We start from the raw sequence: 27,847 nt of genomic DNA on the forward strand, positions 1-27,847 counted from the left end.
AATTTCCCACTGGAAACATTTATGTGCCCAGAACTCGAAATTATGAGTTTTCTAACTCCACTTGAAGGTCGCATAAATCTCAGTAACCTCCTTGTTATTGGACACTTTCACTCATGGATTAAATTAATCATGCCTGACTGTGAATGGTGAATTTCTTCAGTTGGCATCGGTAGCTGAAACTTTTGTGTTTGAATGATGCTGCATCCACATGCTATGTGTCTGTGTTCATTCAAGATGACTGCCATATTGATCAGCAAAACATAAACAAAAAGTTACTGAGTGCATCTTTAATTAAAGGGGATAACACTTTTGGATGAACAATTTCTGTCTTTCTGTCTACAAAGGATTTAAGGAGACCATTTAATTTTTTTGGTTTGGACTGATGATCTGACAGCTCCAGACTATGGATTTAAATGACTCCACATTTCTGGCCGAGCTTATGAGCCGGTATGTGTCTACAGAAATAGGATTTGGTGTCCCCAAGGATGGTTGGCGGATATGTCTGGCACACGAGTTCAAAGAGAAAAGGAAACCTTTTCAAGCCAAAGATGTTTCACTTTCCAACATGTTCGAGCATGTTGGTCTTGGCCTCAGGTAGGTTAAACAATGCACATCAATAGAAAGGCCCCAGAGTAATTCATTCTTTATGTCAGTCCTGTGTATAATGGTTTAATGAAGGTCAGACATTGTTTTATGTCACTAATCAACATTCAGCCTATAGCAGGCCACAGTTGGCAGATTGGGAAACACTGTTTACTCACTATGGCATCTGCTAAAATAATTTCTCAGTAGCTCCTCATACCTGTAAAGGTCAAAATTGGTCACTCTTAAAGGCTGATTTGTTTAATAGGTACATTAAAAATGCCATTCTTGAAATCTCCATGAACCTTTCCACTGTAGTTATGTCTTTTCAACTTTTTTTATATAGAAAAAGGTTGTTTTGACCACAGTAAGACACACCTTTCCACCTGGTTCACAGAAGCCAGCCTTATAAGGAACCAAGAAGTGGTTTATGGTTACAGATAACAGCTTGATAAAAAAGCTTTTTTTTACATCTTTCCAACTGGAAGCCTAAGCAAATGTTTTTGGTTTGTTTTTTTGTTTTTTTTACTAGCAAGCAAGTAGCAGGTGCGGCTAATTTTCCCACTACAGGGTTCAGAGCACATTTGTCTGACTTGTTAGAATAGTACACAGTAACTGATGAACTGTAATTAATTCCTGCCTTTTGTCATGCATTAGACTGCAATAAACAGCTTGATAGCTGTTTGCCTGTAGATATAACTTTGTGATACTGTTGTTCTATTTATGGACAAAAAGGCTCACCTTTTTAAACGTATCTTATTCAAGTTTTATTTTAAATGTAAAAGCTTTTCTTTTATTATTTTTTTAAATGAAAAAACTTGTTTAATTATTTTTTGTTATTAACAATTTTTATTGATTCCATTCACAAATTAAATAAACCTAACAGAAAATATGGAATCAAATTATATAAATTAAGCCCCTCCCTCATAACTTTACTTAATCGGTTAGCCAAAATTTTTGACAATATTTTAACGTCTAACTGGATCAGGGAAATTGGATGGTAACTTTTACACTCGTTTGGATCTTTGTCCTTTTTAAGAATCAGACTGATCCGGGCTTGTGTCATGGTTGGCGGAAGCTTTCCATTCTTTAATGATTCCTTATAAACTTCTAACAAAAGTGGAGCCAGTTCTGTAGCATAAGATCTAAAAAATTCAGCGGCAAAACCATCTGGCCCCGGAGCCTTGCCTGTAGGTAAAGCCTTAATTACCTCATCAAGCTCCTCCAAGGTTATCTTAGAATCAAGGGAATTTTTTTCTCAGTCGTCAGTTTAGGGAGATCTGATGGTTCCACAATGTTTCTAATATCCTCATCAGTAGATGAAGATGTGGAACTATAAAGATCAAGATAGAGTTCTTTAAAAGCATTATTAATATCAATGGTCGTGGTAAATATTTCACCACTAGCAGTTTTCACTGAGAAATGGTAGAAAAAGCCTCTCTCTGCTTTATATATCTAGCCAAAAGCTTCCCTGCTTTTGACCGTCTTGCCCTGAATAGCCAAAACTCCACCTTCCGCAACAAATTAGTATTATATCTGTATTTCAGTCGGGTCAATTCTCTGAGGCCATCAGACGACATTCGGCGCTTCAGCTCTGCCTCGGCACGTTTAATATTCCCTTCTAACTCCATGAGTTCTCGTGCTTTGGATTTTTTGATGAATGAGGCATACTGTATGATCCGACCCCTAAGAACCGCCTTAAGTGCCTCCCAAGCCATGCCCACAGAGGATACTGAGGACCAGTTGGTCTCCATATAAACATTGATTTCAGCCTTTAAGCATATGTTGAAAATCAGGATTTTGCAAAAGGCATACATAAAGCACCAACTATATGATTTCTTTTTCTCATATGTGGCAACACCTCTAAACTCACCAGGGTGTGATCTGAGACTAAGATGTTTCCAATTGAACAATCAACAACAGTTGAAATGAGGGACTTAGATATGGAAAAAAAATCTATTCTAGAATAAATCTTAAGGACTGATAAAAAAATTGTTATAGTCCCTACCATATGGGTTCAAAAGTCTCCAAATATCTGTAAGACCAAGATTTTTACACATTCTGTGACGCATCAGTGTTGCTCTAGGGGGCTTACACACTTTTGCTTCACTATGATCAAGGACTGAGTACATCAATAGATTAAAGTCTCCTCCAAATATTATATCATGAGGGGTGCCAGCGGCTTGCAACATCCCTTCATGATCTATAAAAAAGCCCTGTTCATCAATGTTAGGTGCATAAATATTAGCCAAAATCAACATTTGTCCCTGAATTTCTGCTAAAACAATAATGACTCTTCCTAATTTATCTTTAATCTGTTTAAGACATTTGAATTGTAGATGTTTACTTATCAATATAATGACTCCCCTGCTCTTACTTGAGCCAGCACTAAAGAAAACATGTCCATCCCACATCTTCCCAAATTTTTCAGCTTCCTGTGGAGAAAGGTGCATTTCTTGAAGAAACACTATATCATATTTCTTATGTTTAAGAAAAGAAATAACATTCCTTATTTTATGGGGTGTCCCAACCCATTCACATTCCATGTGAAGAGAGATAATCCACTCATATTAACATGTGACATTTTGACATATTAGAAAACATAGATTGTGTGTCAAAAACAAGATTATAAAGACCACATTCCCCATTTGTGCAACAATCAAACCCCGCACTTCCCCCAGAACCAAACAAACAGAAAAAAGAAAAACATGCGCATTAACCCCGTGCACGACAGCGCCAACTGGCGTCCATCCCTCCAAACTTAAAAAGTCCATGTACGCCTACGAGAACGCCCATGACAACTTTGCCATCGGATTGCTCAAGTCTGGTGCATCTATACAAATTTTGTGAGACAGAATTACATAACAGAAAATACTCTTTAAAACACACTCCAGCCAGTATGCAGAATAAACACAAAGAACGTGTAGATTCATTCACAGAACTGTCTCGAAGGTGTGTTCCTCCACAAAACAAACTCCAGCCTCCATCGGAACCAACACAAATGTTGTTTTTTTTAAATAAAGCCGTTCAGTTTCCTCGGACAGGCAAACGAATGTTCAGTGAGCCGGCTGTTTCATAAATGCAGCAGATGACATAATCCTTCCAATGTCCTATAAAAAATACTCCACAAAACACACTCCAGCCAATAGGATGCATAAACACAAAGAACAAGCAGATTCACCCATAACTGTCCCGAAGGAGTGTTATCCACAAAACAAACTCCAGCCGCTAGGCGGAACCAGCACAAAATGAAACAAAGAAGGTGCTCAGCTTCCTCGGACAACCAAGTGTATGTACGGCAAGACGAGCTCACTCGGGGGCCACATAAGAAACATCAAATGGTTCACTCTAACCTCCTATCAGCCAATAGGCGGAATAAGCAAAAAGAGCATGTAGATTCATCCATAAAACCCTGTGAGCTCGTTGGATTTCCAGTTTATGGCCTACTATGTCGAGCAGACTCGGAAAGAGCCCGTCCAGGAATTCAACCATATCCCATCCCTCCATTTCCTCCGGGACTCCCACGATTCGGACGTTATTCTGCCGGCTACGGTTTTCCATGTCCTCCAACTTCTCCAAGACATGCTCCAAATCCACCTTGGTTGCTAGCAGATTAGCAGATAATTCCCCCTCCGATGACTCCAGATAATTGATCCGTTTCTCGACATCCCCCACTCTTGTGACCACATCAGTAAATTTCGCCTCCATGGCAGTGATCGATCGACATATCACAGCAAGATCCTCCAAGTCAGCAATGACCTTCGTCAGCATTGCCAACATGTTCAACATCTCTTGCTGCATTTCCCGCAATTCTCCGACCAAATCGACTCTGTGGTCCGTGGCTTTCTCAGGGGTGTCAACCTGAGCACGTAAGTGTCTTTTAATGTCTCCAGAGACCAAGGATTTTGAAGTCTTTGACATAATGCCCTCCTAGAACAGTTATGGAACAGAGTGTTTCAAATCTCACCGGTTTATGTCATAAAAAGGTATTAAAACTAGCAAAGTGCGCAGAGCTCGCCGTTCACATGTCCGATCCTCGCATGGCCTCACGTGACTCCCCTTGTTTAATTATTTTAAGATATTAATTTCTCTACCAGCTCAGACTATGGCTGCATGGTAACTGTTTGCTTAGGTTGGGTAATCCAAGTTCAGAATCAGAATCAGAATGAGCTTTATTGCCAAGTATGCTTACACATACAAGGAATTTGTCTTGGTGACAGGAGCTTCCAGTGTACAACCATACAAAAACAATACAAAAACAGCAGCAAGACATAGATAATAATAAAAAATAAAAAATAATTATACACGTACGTACAGACACACATACATACATACACACATACACATGGGTAGTGCAAATCTAATACAATCTGTTATGTACAGTGTAAATACAAATCTGTTATGTACAGTGCAAATTTTTTTGCCAGAGGAATGAAATGGCAGAGGATGTTGGATGTGTTGGATAAATATAAGAAAGACTAAACTGTGTATTGCACATAGTTATTGCTCAATGGGGCAATTTAACTGTTCATGAGATGGATAGCCTGAGGGAAAAAACTGTTCCTGTGCCTGACGGTTCTGGTGCTCAGTGCTCTGAAGCGTCGGTCAGAAGGCAACAGTTCAAAAAGGTAGTGGGCAGGGTGAGTGGGTTCCAGAGTGATTTTTCCAGCCTTTTTCCTCACTCTGGAAGTGTATAGTTCTTGAAGGGGTGCAGAGGGCAACCAATAATCCTCTCAGCAGTCCGAACTGTCCTTTGTAGTCTTCTGATATCTGATTTCATATATGAACCAAACCAGACAGTTATTGCAGTGCAGAGGACAGACTCAATGACTGCTGAGTAGAACTGTATCAGCAGCTCCTGTGGCAGGTTGAATTTTCTCAGCTGGCGAAGGAAGTACAACCTCTGCTGGGCCTTTTTCACAATGGAGTCAATGTGTGTCTCCCACTTCAGGTCCTGTGAGATGGTAGTGCCCAGGAACCTGAATGACTCCACTGCTGCCACAGTGCTGTTTAGAATGGTGAGGGGGCTCAGTATTGGAGTGTTCCTCCTAAAGTCCACAATCATCTCCACCGTTCTGAGCATGTTCAGCTCAAGGTTGTTTTGACTGCACCAGACAGCCAGCTGTTCAACCTCCCTTCTGTATGCAGACTCATCGTTATCTCGGATGAGGCCGATGACAGTGGTGTCATCTGCAAACTTCAGGAGCTTGACAGAGGGGTCCTTGGCGATGCAGTCATTGGTGTAGAGGGAGAAGAGTAGTGGGGAGAGCACACATCCCTGGGGGGCACCAGTGCTGATTGTACAGGTGCTGGAAGTGAGTTTCCCCTGTCTCACAAGCTGCTGCCTGTCCGTCAGAAAGCTGGTAATCCACTGACAGTTAGACATGGGAACAGAGAGTTGGTGTAATTTATTCTGGAGTATAGCTGGGATGATGGTGTTGAAAGCCGAACTGAAGTCCACCAAAAGGATTCTTGCATATGTCCCTGGTCTGTCCAGATGTTGCAGGATATGATGCAATCCCATGTTGAGTGCATCATCCACAGACCTGTTTGCTCGATAAGCAAATTGAAAGGGATCTAGAAAGGGTCCAGTGATGTTCTTCAGGTGGGCCAACACCAGTCTCTCAAATGATTTCATGACCACAGACGTCAGGGTGACAGGTCTGTAGTCATTAAGTCCTGTGATTTTTGGTTTCTTTGGGATGGGGATGATAGTGGAACGTTTGAAGCAGCATGGGACTTCACACTGCTCCAGTGATCTATTGAAGATCTGTGTGAAGATGGGGCCCAGGTGGTTAGCACAGGATCTAAGACATCCAGGTGAAATGCCATCTGGGCCCTGTGCTTTCCTTATCCTTTGTAGTCGAAAGACGTGGCTCACATCATCTTCACAGATCTTGAGTGCAGGTTGAGTAGCAGGAGGGGGTGGAGGGGGGTTGCTGGAGGTGTTGGTGTTTGTGTGAAGTGAAGGTCAGAGTGGGTGTTGGGTGTGAGATTGGGCCTTTCAAATCTACAGTAGAACACATTCAGGTCGTCAGTCAGTTGTTGGTCCACCACAAGTTAATTATTGACTCAAAAATTGGCATGGTCATAGGTAGATTTCACATTTGGTGAAATGTAGTTTTTCTTTGTGCATTATTGAATATATAGATGAATAATGTTTTACATGATTTCACATGTACCAAATAGACTTTTGAACTGCTTTTGTCTTCCATAGTTGCTATTCACTGAATGAATGCATATCATCTAACATAAGGAGATATATATATATATATATATATATATATATATATATATATATATACGCACGCTGGTGGCCAAAAGGTTGGAATAATGTACAGATTTTGCTCTTATGGAAAGAAATTGGTACTTTTATTCACCAAAGTGGCATTCAATTGATCACAATGTTTAGTCAGGACATTAATAACGTGAAAAATTACTATTACAATTTGAAAAAAATTTTTTTCAGAACTTCTTAAATTACTTCAAAGAGTTCTCATCAAAAAATCCTCCACATGCAGCAATGACAGCTTTGCAGATCCTTGGCATTCTAGCTGTCAGTTTGTCCAGATACTCAGGTGACATTTCACCCCACACTTCCTGTAGCACTTGCCAAGGCTGTTTTGTCGGGCACTTCTAACGCACCTTACAGTCTAGCTGATCCCACAAAAGCTCAATGGGTTTAAGATCCATAACACTCTTTTCCAATTATTTGTTGTCCAATGTCTGTTTCTTTGCCCACTCTAACCTTTTCTTTTTGTTTTTCTGTTTCAAAAGTGGCTTTTCTTTGCAATTCTTCCCATAAGGCCTGCACCCCTGAGTCTCCTCTTTACTGTTGTACATGAAACTGGTGTTGAGTGGGTAGAATTCAATGAAGCTGTCAGCTGAGGACATGTGAGGTGTCTATTTCTCTGAGACTCTGATGTACTTATCCTCTTGTTTAGTTGTACGTCTGGCCTTCCACATCTCTTTCTGTCCTTGTTAGAGCCAGCTGTCCTTTGTCTTTGAAGACTGTAGTGTACACCTTTTTATGAAATCTTCTGTTTTTGGCAATTTCAAGCATTGTATAGCCTTCATTCCTCAAAACAATGTTTGACTGACGAGTTTCTAGAGAAAGCTGTTTCTTTTTTGCCATTTTTGACCTAATATTGGCCTTAAGACATGCCAGTCTGTTGCATACTGTGGCAACTCAAAAACAAACACAAAGACAATGTTAAGCTTCTTTTAATGAACCAAATAGCTTTCAACTGTGTTCGTTCTCGGTAGGGCGCATGGTGAGTTGAGCGCGGATGCCGCGGTGGATGGCGTGAAGCCTCCACACGCGCTATGTCTCCGTGGCAACACGCTCAACAAGCCACGAGATAAGATCCACGGGTTGATGGTCTCAGACGCGGAGGCAACTGGGATTCATCCTCCGCCACCCGGATTGAGGGGAATCACTACGTGACCACGAGGACTTAAAAGCACACTGGGAATTGGGCATTCCAAATTGGGTGAAAAAGGGGAAAAATCAAAAAAATAAAAATACACTAAAGGAGGCTGTACTGTACCAACTACCTCAGGGGGGAATAAATGACGGTAGGTGGAACAAACTGTAATTTGCAGTGCTGTCTGTTCAAAATAAATGAAAAGAAACCTAACATTTGGGATTTGTTGCTTTTTCCTGTTGTACCGAATTCGTATGGAACCATGATCCGAAAACCGAGGTACGTATCGAACTGTGACATCTGTGTACCGTTACACCCCTAACATATATATATATATATATATATATATATATATATATATATATATATATATATATATATATATATATCAGTATACACTGATCAGCAACAACATTAAAACCACCTGCCTAATATTGTGTAGGTCCCCATCGTGCCGCCAATACAGCGCCAACCTGCATCTCAGAATAGCATTCTGAGATGATATTCTTCTCATCACAACTGTACAGAGTGGTCATCTGAGTTACCATAGACTTTGTCAGTTTGAACCAGTCTGGCCATTCTCTTTTGACCTCTTTCATCAACAAGGCATTTCCATCCACAGAACTGCTGGTCACTGAATGTTTTTTGTTTTTGGCCCCATTCTTAGTAAATTCTAAAGACTGTTCCTTGTAAAAATCCCAGAAGATCAGCAGTTACAGAAATACTCAAACCAGCACGTTTGGCACCAACAATCATCCATGCGATTATCTAATCAGCCAATCGTGTGGCAGCAGTGCAGTGCATAAAATCATGCAGATATGGGTCAGGAGCTTCAGTTAATGTTCACATCAACCATCAGAATGGGGAAAAAATGTGTTCTCAGTGATTTGGACCGTGGCATGATTGTTGGTGCCAACTGGGCTGGTTTGAGTATTTCTGTAACTGCTGATCTCCTGGGATTTTCACACACAACAGTCTTTAGAATTTACTCCGAATGGTGCCAAAAACAAAAAAACATCCAGTGAGGGGCAGTTCTGCGGATAGAAATGCCTTGTTGAAGAGAGAAGTCAACAGAGAAATTGATGACTTAAATAAATAAAGTAAAGCAGCCAATAAGTGCCCAACATAGATGGGAACTCCTTCAATACTGTTTAAAAAGCATCCCAGGGTGATACCTCAAGAAAATGTCAAGAGTACATGTCTGCAAATTCTAGGCAAAGGGTGACTACTTTGAAGATGCTAAAATATAACACAGTTTTGTAGTTCCATTTATGTTATTCCATAGTTTTGATGACTTTACTATTATTCTAAAATGTGAAAAAAAATTATAATAAAGAATGAGTAAGTGTTTCAAAACTTTTGACTGGTAGTGCATATACATATATATATATATATATATATATATATATATATATATATATATATACAGTTGAAGTCAGAAGTTTACATACACTTAGGTTGAAGTCATTAAACTAATTTTTAACCACTCCACAGATTTAATATTAGCAAAAAATAGTTTTGGTAAGTCTTTTAGGACATCTGTTTTGGGCATGACACAAGTAATTTGTCTAACAATTGTTTACAGACAGATTGTTTCACTTTTAATTGACTATATCACAATTCCAGTGGGTCAGAAGTGTACGTACACTAAGTTAACTGTGCCCTTAAGCAGCTTGGAAAATTCCAGAAAATGATGTCAAGCCTTTAGGCAATTAGCCAATTAGCTTCTGATAGGAGGTGTACTGAATTGGAGGTGTACCTGTGGATGTATTTTAAGGCCTATCTTCAAACTCAGTGCCTCTTTGCTTGACATCATGGGAAAATCAAAAGAAATCAGCCAAGACCTCAGAAAAAAATTGTGGACCTCTTTGGTTGGGAGCAATTTCCAAATACCTGAAGGTACCACGTTCATCTGTACAAACAACAGTACGCAAGTATAAACACCATGGAACCACGCAGCCATCATACTGCCCAGAAAGGAGACACATTCTGTCTCCTAGAGATGAACGTAGTTTGGTGTGAAAAGTGCAAATCAATCCCAGAACAACAGCAAAGGACCTTGTGAAGATGCTGGAGGAAACAGGTAGACAAGTATCTATATCCACAGTAAAATGAGTCCTATATCGACATAACCTGAAAGGCTTGACAGCAAGGAAGACGCCATAGCTCCAAAACCGCCATAAAAAAGCCAGACTACAGTTTGCAAGTGCACATGGGGACCAAGATCTTACTTTCTGGAGAAATGTCCTCTGGTCTAATGAAACAAAAATGTAACTGTTTAGCAATAATGACCATCGTTATGTTTGGAGGAAAAAGGGTGAGGCTTGCAAGCCGAAGAACACCATCCCAACTGTGAAGCATTGGGGTGGCAGCATCATGTTGTGGGGATGCTTTGCTGCAGGAGGGACTGGTGCACTTCACAAAATAGATGGCATCATGAGGAAGGAAAATCCTGTGGATATATTGAAGCAACATCTCAAGACATCAGCCACGAAGTTAAAGCTCAGTCGCAAATGGGTCTTCCAAATGGACAATGGCCCAAAGCATACCCCCAAAGTTGTGGCAAACAACGTTAAGGTATTGGAGTGGCCATCACAAAGCCCTGACCTCAATCCTATAGAAACTTTGTGGGCAGAACTGAAAAAGCGTGTGCGAGCAAGGAGGCCTACAAACCTGACTCAGTTACACCAGTTCTATCTGGAGGAATGGGCCAAAATTCCAACAACTTATTGTGAAGCTTGTGGATTGTTTGACCCAAGTTAAACAATTTAAAGGCAGTGCTACCAAATATTAACAGTGTATGTGTATGTAAACTTCTGACCCACTGGGAATGTGATGAAATAAATAAAAGCTGAAATAAATAATTCTCTCTACTATTATTCTGACATTTCACATTCTAAAAATAAAGTAGTGATCCTAACTGACTTATGACAGGGAATGTTTTCTACTGACTTTATCTGAATATATGTATGTATGTATGTGAGGTGTGTGTGTGTGTGTGTGTGTGTGTGTGTGATATATATATATATATATATATATATATATACAGTTATATTCAGTAGAAAACATTCCCTGTCACAGGTCAGTTAGGATCTGATATATATATTGGTATTTGTGGCGTTGGGGGCGTGGTCGAGTGTTCCTCCAGAGAGAGGGAAAGCGGTAAGGGTGCATACACCTGAGCCTGATTATGACTAACACCTCTTTCCAATTGCAGTAAGCTTTGGGGAGAGCGGTACAAAGGGACCAAGCTAGTGACGAGAGGGGGAGAGAGAGCTACCTGACCCAAAGAGACTGTATTACATAGTGTGGAGCTTAAAAGCCACTCTTGAGTTTTGTTTGATTAAAGCCTACCTTTGAGTTGGGTTCCCAGTTTCCACATTATTAATATTATTATTATTTTCTGGAAATAGATACATGCCAGAAGTACCTCAACTGTTGTGCAATCTTCAGAATCCATCAGTAGCAGTTTATATCTGTATTTGTGTAAGGGAAAGACATTAAAGATGTTATGAAATATATTAAAGTGGAGTGAGATATTAACTATTGTTTAATAAATTTCTCCTTGTTTTATGTTTGTCTGAGCAGGTATCTTAGATGGTGGTACAAAAAGACCCAGGTTGAGAAGAAAGCTCCATTTATTGATATGTTTCGGGCCTTACCACTGAGGCAAATTTATGGTAAATCCAAAGACTAGCAGAAACACCATGACAATAACAGAACTAATAAAATGACCCACATTTAAATTGACATATTTACAGATCCAAAATATTGAGCATAATAATTCTTGAAATGTATTTGCTCAGATTTGAATATTTCGTGGAGAAATGAGTGATAACTCATCTACAGTAATCTGTTGTTGATATTTGAAAGCTTATTGTATTCATAACATACCAGTAGTTAATTGGATATTTTACCCAAAAATGAAAATTCTCTCATCATTTACTCACCCTCATGCCATCCCAGATGTGTATGACTTTCTTCTACTGAACACAGATAAAGATGTTTAGAAGAATATTTCAGCTCTGTAGGTACATTCAATGCAAGTGAATGGTGACCAGAACTTTGAAGCTCCAAAACGCACATAAAGTCCGCATAAAAGCAATCCATACAACTCCAGTGGTTTAATCCATGTCTTCAAAAGTAATATGATAGGTGTGGGTGAGAAACAGATCAATATTTAAGGACTTTTTTGCTTTAAATGTCCTCTTTCACCAAACCTCCTAAGTGCTCTTCTCTGCTAAGAGTTCTTATTCTTCTGTTTTTGGTGATTCGCATTTTTAGTGCATATCACCACTTACCTGGCAGGGAGGAGAATTTTTAGTAAAAATGACTTAAATATTGATCTGCTTTTCCCCCATACCTATCATATCACATCTGAAGATATGGATTTAAGCACTGGAGTCGTATGGATTACTTTTATTTTGCCTTTATGTGCTTTTTGGAGCTTAAAAGTTCTGGTCATTCACTTGCACTGAATGGACCAACAGAGCTGAAATATAAAAAAAATAAAAAAATAATGTCATCTCCACCTGTCTGGGTCTGGGGTGGCCCCCAAGATCCGTGGTATGCCACTGTTCCCAGGATACATGGGAACTCCTTGAATACTGCTTAAAAAGTAGGTTTCTAAGGGGGCGTTCAGAACGCTTTCTTGTGCTAAAACTAGCAAGATACAGTATGATGAATAGAACAGAATGCCATCCATCTAGCATGTGTACATAGAAAAACAACTGAAAAACAGTGTGGACAGACCTAAAAATGTGTTCGGTGTGAACGGCCCCTAACTCATGAAGGTTTGAGTGAGAGAATCTCCAGAGTGTGCAGAGCTGTAATCCAGGCAAATAGTGTCTGTTTTGAATAATATGTTAAAAAAAAAAAATAATAAGAGTTTTATTTGTTTAACTTTTTTGGTGACTGCATCATTTTCATACTTCTGTTTGTGTTATTTCATAAATTGTATAACTTTATTCTGAAATGTGGAGAATTATGATAAAGAAAGAGTAGTTATCTCCAAATCTTTGACTTTATTTCTTTAGTCTTGGTAAATGTTTATTATCTTCAGACTCATTTTTGTGCTTATATAAATTATATCACTGGCATTCTGGTTTTATTAAGTGAAAGAATTTGTAACCACAACACAAGTATAGACAATCAACACAAACCTGCTTTTTTGAATACTGCTGCTTTTTAAAGTAAACGGTGTGACTAATACATATAAAGAAGTCTTATTTATCAGTTCCATGATGGGAAAAGATTAATCATCAGTCATAAAGCATTCTCAGCATACATCAGGAAAATTGTAAAGGGTCACATTTTGTGCTTTTTATAGTAACTCTTTACAGCTTCATATATAAATAGCTATGATATGTGTTGTGCTGGGGATTCAGTTATCCTTATGTTTATCTTAGTCACCCTATGAAATAATAGTAGGATATGGTGTTTGTTTCAGGAGATACACACGTTACTATGGCAGCAAAGGAGATGCGGCCCCCTCTTTGTCTCACTACGCACTGACACACCAGTAAATGGGAAGAGAGTATTGATGAGTGGCAGAGGCCTGTTCTACAGGACAGGTACACAGAAATGTTTTTCCACATGAAAATGTCAGGCATGTTGTCTCACTTAAAGCTGCCTGAGGCTGAGCTGTGTGACTCTAGAACACAATGTGTGTGCATACAATTATTCTTCTTGTAAACTGATTACTTATTAACATAAACACAGGAGTCATAGATTGATATTTTTATATGGATGTGGTGATGTGGGCGTGGCCGAGCAACGTCTGTGGAGAGAGAGGCCGGGAGAAGTCCAGTCCGTCGCTCAGCAACGCCCACATCACCACAGTGGACCAGCTCGTATTTGCCATTTTGTCATTAATCATACTGTTTCATTAATGCTAGCTACATTTTTAAAGGGATAGTTCACCCAAAAATTAAAATTCTCTCATTTACTCACCCTCATGCCATCCCAGATGTGTATGACTATCTTTCTTCAGCAGAACACAAACAAAGATATTTAGAAGAATATTTAATATTTAATCAAGGGTGTCATAAAGACAGTCAAGGGTGTAGATTTGGCTTGAACATTGGGGGGGGGGTTACAGTGTGAAGAATTTACATGTTTCCATTGATCATGGTATAAATATTGTGGGGGGGGGGGATTGTACTTGCTTGTTTTTATTATTTTGATTATCCCCTTTGAAATCTACGCCCCTGGAGACAGCATAAAAGTAATCCTATATGACTCCACTAGTTTAATTAATGTCTTCTGAAACGATTCAATCAGTTTAATTTTTCATTGTACATCTTGCCATTGCAGTCTCTTGGCATGATCACGATTTCAAGCTCGATTACACTTCCCAGTGCTTGACGCATGCACAGAGCGCTAGGTGGTGCTATAGGAAGTGTAATCAAGATTGAAATCATGATCGCCATAGAGTCTGCTGATGACAAGATTTATAGTGAAAAACGAGTTACATTTTGGTCTGTTCTCACCCAAAACCGCTTGAGGATTGGGATTGCTTCAGAAGACATGGATTAAACCACTTGAGTTTTATGGATTACTTTTATGCTGATTTTTCTGTGCTTTTGGAGCTTCAAAGTTTTGGGTACCATTTGCATTGTAAGGACCTACAGAGTTGAGATATTCTTCTAAAAATCTTCATTTGTGTTCAGCAGAAGAAAGAAAGCCATACACACAGGATGGCATGAAGGTGAGTAAATGATGAAAGAACTTTCCTTTTTGGGTGAACTATCCCTTTAAGAGTACAGTCACTAGATGATAATAGCTTATATTTCAACAAATAGGCTATATACACCCTGTGGTTTTTCCAGTTCTCTTCCGGGTTGGTATAAGTCTGCTCTGTTTAATGAGCTCTACTTTGTTGTGGATGGTGGAACTGTGTGGATGGAGCTTCCAGAGGACAGTGATATCAGTGGTGGACTCCATCCTGAGGATGAGGGGCTTCCAGCTCAGCCCCAAGTTGTTAAGGAATATGGACGATTTGCTGACCTGGAGGGTAAGAGAATGGGTTGTACTATTCAGCGATAAATTAATATTAAATTAACACAGATTTTGCGTAAAACATGTTTATTATAGGCAGTTTGGGTGTATTGTATGAATTACAATACACTGCGTTCAACTTTTAAGCCATAAAAATGATATTTACTTCTGGTGATAGTTCCATTTAATACAGTAGGAATTATTTAGCCAGTACCTCAATGCTTTTCCCCTCAACCCATTGTGTTATTCACTAATGTGGTGTATTGGTGCTACATCTCTTCTGTGTCTCTCTCTCACTGTCTGATCCCAGGTCAGGAGTACAGGATGTACAACACGTATGATGTGCACTTCTATGCTCCATTCGCTCTCATCATGATCTGGCCCAAGCTGGCTCTGAGTCTGCAGTATGATATTGGTTAGCTAAACTTCCATTTTGCAGATAACCATTTAAAATAATCTTTAAATGGAGGGATGCAATCTTTTAGTTTTTAAAATTAATTTAAATACATTAATACTCTCTTGCTCTGACTTGTTTTATCTGTTTTTATAACCCAGCCATGTCTACTCTTTTTTTGGTCTGTTTTATTCAGCTGGTAGTGTTGTTCAGAATGACCCTACAGAGAGGTTAAATCTAATGAATGGCAGATGCTCACCAGTCAAAACCCGAGGTGTTGTACCTCACGACATTGGAGACCCTGGTAAGTTGTGCATATTAGGATTGCATAAAGTCATTTTTTTTTTTTTCAGTAAGTGACAGTTAAAGAGATAGCTCACCCAAATATATACAGTGTGTGTATATACACTATATTGCCAAAAATATTCACTCATCTGCCTTTAGATGCATATGAACTTAAGTGACATCCCATTCTTAATCCATAGGGTTTAATATGACATCGGCCCACCCTTTGCAGCTATAACAGCTTCAACTCTTCTGGGAAGGCTTTCCACAAGGTTTAGGAGTGTGTTTATGGGAACTTTTGACCATTCTTCCAGAAGCGCATTTGTGAAGTCAGACACTGATGTTGGACGAGAAGGCCTGGCTCGCAGTCTTCGCTCTAATTCATCCCAAAGGTGCTCTATCAGGTTGAGGTCAGGACTCTGTGCAGGCCAGTCAAGTTCTTCCACACCAAACTCGCTCATCCATGTCTTTATGGACCTTGCTTTATGCACTGGTGCGCAGTCATGTTGGAGCAGGAAGGGGCCATCCCCAAACTGTTCCCACAAAGTTGGGAGCATGGAATTGTCCAAAATCTCTTGGTATGCTGAAGCATTCAGAGTTCCTTTCACTGGAACTAAGGGGCCAAGCCCAGCTCCTGAAAAACAACCCCACACCATAATCCCCCTCCACCAAATTTCACAGTTGGCACAATGCAGTCAGACAAGTACCGTTCTCCTGGCAACCGCCAAACCCAGACTCGTCCATCAGATTGCCAGATGGAGAAGCGTGATTCGTCACTCCAGAGAAAGCGTCTCCACTGCTCTAGAGTCCAGTGGCGGCGTGCTTTACACCACTGCATCCGACGCTTTGCATTGCACTTGGTGATGTATGGCTTGGATGCAGCTGCTCGGCCATGGAAACCCATTCCATGAAGCTCTCTACGCACTGTTCTTGAGCTAATCTGAAGGCCACATGAACTTTGGAGGTCTGTAGCGATTGACTCTGCAGAAAGTTGGCGACCTCTGCGCACTATGCGCCTCAGCATCCGCTGACCCCGCTCTGTCATTTTACGTGACCTACCACTTCGTGGCTGAGTTGCTGTCATTCCCAATTGCTTCCACTTTGTTACAATACTACTGACAGTTGACTGTGGAATATTTAGTAGCGAGGAAATTTCACGACTGGACTTGTTGCACAGGTGGCATCCTATCACAGTACCACGCTGGAATTCACTGAGCTCCTGAGAGCGGCCCATTCTTTCACAAATGTTTGTAGAAGCAGTCTGCATGCCTAGGTGCTTCATTTTATACACCTGTGGCAATGGAAGTGATTGGAACACCTGAATTCAATTATTTGGATGGGTGAGCGAATACTTTTGGCAATATAGTGTGTGTGTGTATATATATATATATATATATATATATATATATATATATATATATATATATATATATATATACACCGATCAGCCACAACATTAAAACCACCTGGTATTCTTCTCACCACAATTGTACAGAGCGGTTATCTAAGTTACTGTAGACTTTGTCAGTTTGAACCAGTCTGGCCATTCTCTGTTGACCTCTCTCATCAACAAGGCGTTTCTGACCACAGAACTGCTGGTCACTGAATGTTTTTTGTTTTTGGCACCATTCTGAGTAAATTATAGAGACTGTTGTGTGTAAAAATCCCAGGAGATCAGCAGTTACAGAAATACACAAACCAGCCCATCTGGCACCAACAATCATCCATGTGATTATCTAATCAGCCAATCATGTGGCAGCAGTGCAGTGCATAAAATCATGCAGATACAAGTAAGGAGCTTCAGTTATTGTTCACATCAACCATCAGAATGGGGATAAAATGTGATCTCTGTGATTTGGACCATAGCATGATGGTTGGTGCCAGACGGGCTGGTTTGAGTATTTCTGTAACTGCTAATCTCCTGGGATTTTCACACACAACAGTCTCTATAATTTACTCAGAATGGTGCCAAAAACAAAAAACATCCAGTGAGCGGCAGTTCTGTGGACAGAAATGCCTTGTTGATGAGAGAGGTCAACAGAGAATGGCCAGACTGGTTTGAACTGACAAAGTCTACGGTAACTCAGATAACCGCTCTGTACAATTGTGGTGAGAAGAATATAATCTCAGAATGCTATTCTGAGATGCGGGTTGGCGCTGTTTTAGTGGCACGATGGGGGCCTACATATATATATATATATATATATATATATATATATACATATACACACTGGCTGCCAAAAGTTTGGAGTAATGTTCAGATTTTGCTCTTATGGAAAGAAATTGGTACTTTTAATCACGAAAGTGGCATTCAACTGATCACAATGTATAGTCAGGACATTAATATTGTGAAAAATACTATTACAATTTGAAAAAATAAAACTACTTCAAAGAGTTCTCATAAAAAAATCCTCCACGTGCAGCAATGACAGCTTTGCAGATCCTTGGCATTCTAGCTGTCAGTTTGTCCAGATATTCAGGTGACATTTCACCCCACGCTTCCTGTAGCACATGTTATAGATGTGCTGTCTTGTCAGGCACTTCTCGCACACCTTACAATCTAGCTGATCCCACAAAAGCTCAATGGGGTTAAGATCCATAACACTCTTTTCCAATTATCTGTTGTCCAATGTCTGTGTTTCTTTGCCCACTTTAACATTTTCTTTTTGTTTTTCTGTTTCAAAAGTCACTTTTTCTTTGCAATTCTTCCCATAAGGCCTGCACCCCTGAGTCTTCTCTTTACTGTTGTACATGAAACTGGTGTTGAGCGTGTAGAATTCAATGAAGCTGTCAGCTGAGGACATGTGAGGCATCTATTTCTCAAACTAGAGACTCTGACGGACTTATCCTCTTGTTTAGTTGTACATCTGGCCTTCCACATCTCTTTCTGTCCTTGTTAGAGCCAGTTGTCCTTTGTCTTTGAAGATTGTAGTGTACACCTTTGTATGAAATCTTCAGTTTTTTGACAATTTCAAGCATTGCATAGCCTTCATTCCTCAAAACAATGTTTGACTGACAAGTTTCTAGAGAAAGCTGTTTCTTTTTTGCCATTTTTTATCTAATATTGACCTTAAGACATGCCAGTCTATTGCATACTGTGGCAACTCAAAAACAAACACAAAGACAATATTAAGCTTCATTTAACGAACCAAATAGCTTTCAGCTGTGTTTGATATAATGGCAAGTGATTTTTCTAGTACCAAATTAGCAAATTAGCATGATTACACAAGGATAAGGTGTTGGAGTGATGGCTGCTGGAAATGGGGCCTGTCTAGATTTGATCAACAATGACTTTTTTCAAATAGTGATGGTGCTGTTTTTTAACATCAGTAATGTCCTGACTATACTTTGTGATCAGTTGAATGCCACTCTGGTGAATTAAAGTACCAATTTCCATCTGAAACAGCAAAATCTGTACATTATTCCAAACTCTTGGCCGCCAGTGTATATTTATATATTTTTATACCACGGGTCTGTTGAAGGTTTTCCAGAAAACGCACGGCTGTGAATTAGTTTCAGGTCTTGACCACATAACAGTTCCATATCACTTCGCCAACTTATTTCAGTTATTTCAAAGAGCCCTACAGGCTACCACAACAAAATAACAAATTAAGACAAAGACACTGGCTAAGTACAGTACATCGGATAAGAATGACAAATTGTCTATAATATCCTACATTTATTTCAATTTCGGTTGAAAAGCGCCCTCGCGCTCCCTCTCTCTTTCTCTTTCGCAATCCTCTCACCCACACCAACACTCACACACACTGACATTGACACACATACATACGCTCACACATGCACAGACACACACACGCACACCAACACACACACACACAAAGAGTCGTCAATGAACCCCTGCGACTTAATCAATACAAAAGTTTCTATATTGTCTGAAATATCTGTGGAAAGCACCCTCGTGCTCCCCCTCCCACACACACACTCCCACACATGTGGACACACATACATTATACGCATTATGCACACACTTACTCGTGAGCGATAAACAGAGTTGTCATGTCAGCGCTCACCTGCACCTCAGTGGGGTTGAAAACAGTTGTTAAGGTTTACAACGGAAAAGCTATAAACAAAAATGGCGACACTTGCTTCTGCTGAAAAGTGCTTAAACTTACATCTTGGCGATTTTGAAATTATGTTACTTCTGAGGAGAGCTGCAACAAAAGAGGTAATCCCAGAAGCGATTTCTCTCTTTCGATCACTCAAACACGGACTCACACACAAACGCACACACCATGCTCACACGCACTACCTTGTCATTCCAGTAAGTGCTCCAGTAAATCTGCGCAAGATTCGCTATCCTCCATTGCTAGTTCTAAAGTGATGTTTTCGAACTAGCAACGAAAGCTCACACTGTATCGAAGCAAGATACTGAATCCGAGGCAGAAGAAATAGTTCCACTCACAAGAGCATTTTAGGGATGAAACCTAGAAAATGTCTTGAGATAAAACCCTGAACGTTGTCTTAAGGTTTGGTAACCGTGGTATAAGCGGAATAATTGACTCCGACCTGTTGAATTATTGAAAAATACTACACACTCCGCTGCATGTCGTGGCCGCATTACCAACTCAGGTGTGCATTATTTTTCAATAATTCAATGGTCCGTCTTCAATTATTCCTTTCATATATATATATATATATATATATACAGTTGTGCTCAAAAGTTTGTATACCCTGGCAGAAATTGTAAAAATTTTGGCATTGATTTTGAAAATATGACTGATCATGCAAAAAAATTTAAGGGTCTTTAAGTCCTTTATTTAAGGATAGTGATCATACGAAGCCATTTATTATCACATAGCTGTGTGGCTCCTTTTTAAATCATAATGATAACAGAAATCACACAAATGGCCCTGATCAAAAGTTTACATACCCTTGAATGTTTGGCCTTGTTACAGACACACAGGTTTAAATGGCAATTAAAGGTTAATTTCCCACACTTGTGGCTTTTTAAATTGCAATTAGTGTCTGTGTATAAATAGTCAATGAGTTTGTTAGCTCTCACGTGGATGCACTGAGCAGACTAGATACTGAGCCATGGGGAGCAGATAAGAACTGTCAAAAGACCTGCGTAACAAGGTAATGGAACTTTATAAAGATGGAAAAGGATATAAAAAGATATCCAAAGCCTTGAAAATGCCAGTCAGTGCTGTTCAATTACTTATTAAGAAGTGGAAAATTCGGGGATCTCTTGATATCAAGCCAAGGTCAGGTAGACCAAGAAAGATTTCAGCCACAACTGCCAGAAGAATTGTTCGGGATACAAAGAAAAACCCACAGGTAACCTCAGGAGAAATACAGGCTGCTCTGGAAAAAGACGGTGTGGTTGTTTCAAGGAGCACAATACGACGATACATGAACAAAATGAGCTGCATGGTCGAGTTGCCAGAAAGAAGCCTTTACTGCGCCAATGCCACAAAAAAGCCTGGTTACAATATGCCCGACAACACCTTGACACGCCTCACAGCTTCTGGCACACTGTAATTTGGAGTGACGAGACCATAATAGAGCTTTATTGTCACAACCATAAGCGCTATGTTTGGAGAGGGGTCAACAAGGCCTATAGTGAAAAGAATACCATCCCCACTGTGAAGCATGGTGGTGGCTCATTGATGTTTTGGGGGTGTGTGAGCTCTAAAGGCACAGGGAATCTTGTGAAAATTGATGGCAAGATGAATGCAGCATGTTATCAGAAAATACTGGCAGACAATTTGCATTCTTCTGCACAAAAGCTGCACATGGGATGTTCTTGGACTTTCCAGCACGACAATGACCCTAAGCACAAGGCCAAGTTGACCCTCCAGTGGTTACAGCAGAAAAAGTTGAAGGTTCTGGAGTGGCCATCACAGTCTCCTGACCTTAATATCATCAAGCCACTCTGGGGAGATCTCATACGTGTGGCTCATGCAAGACGACCAAAGACTTTGCATGACCTGGATGCATTTTGCCAAGACGAATGGGCAGCTATACCACTTTGGGGCCTCATAGACAACTATTACAAAAGACTGCACGCTGTCATTGATGCTAAAGGGGGCAATACACAGTATTAAGAACTAAAGGTATGCAGACTTATGAACAGGGGTCATTTCATTTTTCTTTGTTGCCGTGTTTTTTTATTTTTATGATTGTGCCATTCTGTTATAACCTACAGCTGAATATGAATCTCATAAGAAATAAAAGAAATGTGATTTGCCTGCTCACTCATGTTTTCTTTAAAAATGGTACATATATTACAATTCTCCAAGGGTATGCAAAATTTTGAGCACAACTCTGTGTGTGTGTGTGTATATATATATATATATATATATTGTCCTTTATGGTACTTATGATAGAGAGAGACTGAGAGTCACATTCTACTTTCATTGTATGGAAAGAGTAGCTGATGATGACAATTAAAATTTTTATGAACCACATCCACAAACACTTTTTTTGTGTGTGTCTGAGCTTGAATATAGCTTGCCTTCTATGACCCAATAAATACTATTATGTACATGAAACTTTGAACTGCTTTTTGACTGGTCTACAATTGATATTGAAACACAAATGTCTTCCGAACAGTTCACCTAATTTTGTTAATATCTCAATAAAACCGGGGGCCTGGATAGCTCAGCGAGTATTGACGCTGACTACCACCCCTGGAGTCGTGAGTTCAAATCCAGGGTGTGCTGAGTGACTCCAGCCAGGTCTCCTAAGCAACCAAATTGGCCCGGTTCCTAGGGAGGGAAGAGTCACATGGGGTTACCTCCTCGTGGTCACGATTAGTGGTTCTCGCTCTCAATGTGGTGCGTGGTAAGTTGTGCGTGGACCGCGGAGAGTAGCATGAGCCTCCACATGCGGAGTCTCCACGGTGTCATGCACAACGAGCCACATGATAAGATGCGCGGATTGACTGTCTCAGAGGTGTAGGCAACTGAGATTTGTATTGAGGTAAGTAACCGTGCCTCCACGAGGACCTACTAAGTAGTGGGAATTAGGGATTCCAAATTGGGGAGAAAAGGGGATAAAATATATATATATATATATATCAATAAAACCTAATCTTTGATTTCAAGATGATGAGCCATGGGTTCGCGTCAATGCATACTTGATCCACGATACAGCCGACTGGAAGGATCTGAACTTGAAGTTTGTGCTGCAAGTGTACAGAGACTATTACCTGACTCAGGATGAGCAGTATTTGAAGGACATGTGGCCGGTATGCCAGGTAAGTTGTGTAGAGTATTATATCCTCTGAATGTGAAACTGTGGACTGGTTCTGATCACTCACATTTGTGATATTCTGATTGGTGTATTCAGACAGTCATGGAAATGGAGTTGAAGTATGATAAGGATGGAGATGGGCTGATTGAAAATTCTGGCTACGCAGACCAGACTTATGATGGCTGGACAGTGACAGGACCTAGGTCAGTGCTCAGAAAATGAAAAATATAAGAACAGTAAATTATTTTGGAATCATGAGAATATGTTCATAGCTCGCCTATTTTGAAAATGTTTATGTCAGAACCTTTTGCTGAATAAACAATAATGCTTTGATCTCAAAATACATATTCATAAACACATTACAGACAATTCCTGTATTATTACAGACATGATGTAGGTCTAGTTTTCTAGGCAACAACATACACAAGTAACCTTTGTGTCTGTGCATGTTCCAGTGCATACTGTGGAGGTCTGTGGCTGGTGTCAGTGTGCATGATGTGTAAAATGGCACGTTTGCTGAATTGCGAGTCTGTTTATCAACACTACAGGGATATTTTGGACAGAGGAAGTGCAGCCTTTGGCAAACTCCTGTGAAATGGTGAGTGTAAGTCAGAGTTAATCATATGGTACTTTAATCAGTCATCCTTTTCTCATTTTGTTTTAAAAACCATGTACATGCTCAAATAATCGATCTGTAGCATTTTTAGAGATGTGGAAAGGTCAAGTCTTGCATTAGATCTTTTCCCACACTGAAGTCTCATCTGAGAAAAGAATATGACAAGTGTGGTCCCTTTTTTTTTAATACAATAAAATGCCATTATCCTTCTCTATTAGGTAAGTACTACAACTATGACAGCAGTGGACGGAACCTGTTGAACAGTGTAATGTCAGACCAGTGTGCAGGCCAGTGGTTCCTGAGATCATCTGGGCTTGGGGATCATGATTTCCAGGTCAGTAAGGCTTCACAATCTTATTTGAATTCTCCACAGACATGCCTTATTTGTACTTTTTCAGTTTCGTTTTATATATGCAAATGCATATTTATGTCCATCTGCGCATGCAGACATGCCCTAAACAGACATCTTTGGCCATTGCACCACGTCTCACTGTTTTTTGTTTTTTTTTCAGCCTTTTTTGCAGAAATGGATGTGTTTTTTAGATGTCAAGTTAAAAAGATCTTCAACTTTTAAAATTGCATCTCGAGACACCTGCGTTCTGTTTTCAAGCACTGCATCTAGCTTTTTTAGCACAAGAACTCGCAAGAACCTCTTTAGTCGCACTCCAGAAGGTAGACACTTTTCTGGAAGAGTTCCTGGCGAGTTAACTAACTTTGTCATTATTTTCAAAATCTATTTCTCTGTGCAGGCCTTTCCCGAGGAGAAAATCCGTAGTGCATTGAAGTCAGTGTTTGACCTCAATGTTATAAGCTTTGCAGGTGGGCAGATGGGTGCAGTCAATGGAATGAGGCCAGAGGGTGTGCCTGATTGTTCCAGTGTCCAATCAGATGAGGTGTGGGTGGACGTGGTGTATGGATTGGCAGCTACAATGATAAATGAGGTAAGACAAACATACTGTATATTGTCACGCATTCCACAGGTTACTAATATAATGAGAATTCTAGAAACATTTAATGAATTCTCTTTACAAGCATCAATTGTCATAATGTGTGTCATTCTGATATTTCTTAATTCATCTCTGTCCATGTCTTTTTCCACAGGGCATGGTGGAAGAGGGACTGCAAACTGCGGAAGGCTGTTATCGCACTGTTTGGGAGCATTTGGGAATGGCCTTCCAGACTCCTGAAGCATATTGTGAGAAAGGCGTCTACTGCTCTTTAGCTTATATGAGGCCTCTGAGCATCTGGGCAATGCAGCTTGCACTGAACAATCGACCAAACCACACCAAAACCACTAAGTTGGAGTCTTAGAAATCTGCTGAAGGGAACTTGTACTGTTTAAAGCATGTGGAACCTCCATAATTAAGTGACCTCTCTTAATCCTTTTAGAAACTTTTAGAAGACTGTAAAAGGACTTCTTTATGGATTAAATGTCTAGTTCACACATGCACTGTTGCTACACACAGAAATGTACCTTAATTAATATTCAAATGTTTTGTAAAACTGACATCTTTCCACTGAAAAATGTGCATAAGCTTTACAACTGGAAGTGTAAACTTGGTTTTACAGGCTCAGTCGCAGTGCACTGACATGCTGTTTTCATTATAATTTAAGGCGCTGGGTCATTGACAATTTCTATATTTTTGGGAATCAGTAGTTAGAGCATGATTCTTTATCATTTCACTGTATATATATTTTTTGTGTGGAAATGCTCTATAGAGTGCTTTAAAATTACTTGGAGAAAGAAATGCTGGTTCCCAATTTTTTTTGTCACTCTTGCATGTGTGATATAGCATCAGTCTGAGGCTTTGACAAGTCAGTACTGTAAATTCTTCTACAAAAGTATAATAGATATATAAATGAACAAATGGGAATGAATGTTTATGAACTGACACTAAACCCTAACCTAACCCTTCTTTCATATCTATTATGTGACTGACGTGAGATCCATTGTTTTTCTCTGGCATATTATAATAAACCTTGATGACATGCATCTAAAAGGAGAGGAAAAAAATCACTAAACATGAGGACTGAACCTGAAATCTTAAATTTAGGTTTAGTGTTTAGCCAAGCGTATGTACTCTTTTGTCTGAATTTGAGCTATGATGATGAACACCAGACATTTCATGTGAAATGTCATATGAACATTTTAGGTTATTCTGGTGTTAAGGAGATATTACACGCATGGGAAGATTCCATTATTAATATTCTCAGCAACCCCTACACTCCGCCACCACTCTGCTTATTTCCGCCATCACTGCCAGCATGTTTCCTGCAGCAATGTGTGACGTATAATGTGTCTATAAATATGATGTATAAAAAGTGACACGGCAAAAAGCCACTTGAGATTTTCCTGAAATGTGATTTGAATAGGAATTCAAACCACACATGAATGTACTGTAGCTTGAAACGGATTTGTAAAAATCTTATTTCATGTGATTTTTTTGCCGTTCAGACTTGCTAAGTATGATTGGATTCTAATCGGATATGCGCAGAAATCGGATTTGTGCTGGCAGTCTGAACTAGGGCAATTTGGACAAAAAATCATATTGCAATTATTTAAAGAAATATTGTGATTGCAATTTGAACTGTGAAGTGATTAAAAACTTGTACATGTGCAAAGTTTTTGCCCCTATTTCGCCATTGCAAAGCCTTTCTATCAAACTAACCGGAGAAGTTAAGTTACACCCCGCTATCTCGCATTTGCACTCGGTATGGACAAAAGTGTCCAGAGTGTTTTATTCAGACATTTATTTAAATGTTGCCTCAAGCATATGGCTGTACCCAAAATTATGTATTAATAAGTTCCCTTTCTGTTGGACAGAGTGGATTGTGAGAGAGGTTAATACACTCTGTGACATATATGAGAGTGGAGTGTTGAGATCCTTTGAAAATTTGGTTCATCATTTTGGGATTCCCAGATCTGAGTTTTTTAGGTATTTACAGCTGCACCACCTGCTCTGTACTATTTTTGGGAGTAGCATACACCCCCCTAAAGCGGCAGATACTCCGGGAGTGGTGATTACTGCTTTTGGAAAAGGTCATGAGGCATCAGTGTATTACTCCCTGCTAATTCAGAGTCTGGGGGATGGAGCTTTAACTTTATGGTTATGGGAGAAAGATTTAAACTTGGTATTGGAGGAGGGAGAATGGGCTAGGATTCTAAAAAACATCAAGTCTGCATCTAGAGATGCAAGAGTGCGCCTTGTGCAATTCAAGATTTAGCATTGATTCTATTGGACCCCCTCTAAATTGTAAAGGCTTGGTCTTAAAGACACACCCACCTGCTGGTGATGCCAATCAGAAGATGAAGACACAACCCATGTTTTTTGGAGGTGTGTTTAGATCCAGGAATTTTGGTTGAAGGTTCAGAGTTTTATGTGTGACATATTGGGCACTCGGATTTCGTTTTGCCCCAGACTCTGTATCTTAGGCGATAGGGCGGTCATAAATATAGGGGACAGACATATAAAAAGTTTGGTCCTAGCCGGAGTTATGATTGGCAGACGGATCATTCTCAGGGGATGGAAGTCGGCTGGAGCACCCTCATTTCAGGAGTGGTGCAGAGAGATGGGTGGGGTGGCGGTATTGGAGGAGGTAATTATAGAAGGCTGGGAAAATGGAATTTGTTTAACAGAAAGTGAGGTAGATATTTGGCTCTTTCGGAGGGTTCTCGGGGAGGGGTAGTGGAGAGGGATTTGTAGTTTTAAATGTGTATGTGCATTCTTATTGTTTTTTTAAAGTATACTTTTTGTATATTTATTTATTTATTATGTTCTAATTATTTATGACCACTGTAGTGCTTGTCTGTGTCGGGGAATATTCGGAGGGAGGGGCTTAATGTATATAATTTGATTCCGTATTTTATGTTATGTTTATTTATTTTGTGAATGGAATCAATAAAAATTGTTAATAACAAAAGTGTATGAAAGTCTTATAGTTCACCAGGAAGGCATTCTATGGAAATCAGTCCAATAGGACAAGCTTCAAGTTCTTATCCACACATCTGCATTGATAGGCATTCATTGCAGTGACATTGAACCTTTTTTATGCATTAAAAAGGCCTTTCATTATGTCCTAAGGCGTTAAATATGTAATATATTATACATGAGGGGTCCCCCTGAGACACTAAAAGTCCATTACTACTTTATTACTACTTTATTTAACTTTATTATTATTATTATTATTTTTTTTTGTTTTGCTCAGTGCTCCTCTTCACTGACCGTGTTGATCGTATTGGGTCATGAATATTTACAATGTGTTTGAGGGGTCCTTTATAATGAACATATTTATTCAACATACTGTATATTAAAAATATTCAGTCTC

General features: G+C 39.6%; 1 pseudogene; it reads left to right on the forward strand.

Moving 5' to 3' along the window:
* The first annotated feature begins 403 nt into the window (after positions 1-403).
* Positions 404-27,327, forward strand: LOC127439701 (non-lysosomal glucosylceramidase-like; annotated as a pseudogene).
* Positions 27,328-27,847: the final 520 nt, after the last annotated feature.

Source organism: Myxocyprinus asiaticus, chromosome 1, assembly GCF_019703515.2.
Source record: "Myxocyprinus asiaticus isolate MX2 ecotype Aquarium Trade chromosome 1, UBuf_Myxa_2, whole genome shotgun sequence".
In the NCBI taxonomy this organism is placed as follows: Eukaryota; Metazoa; Chordata; class Actinopteri; order Cypriniformes; family Catostomidae; genus Myxocyprinus; species Myxocyprinus asiaticus.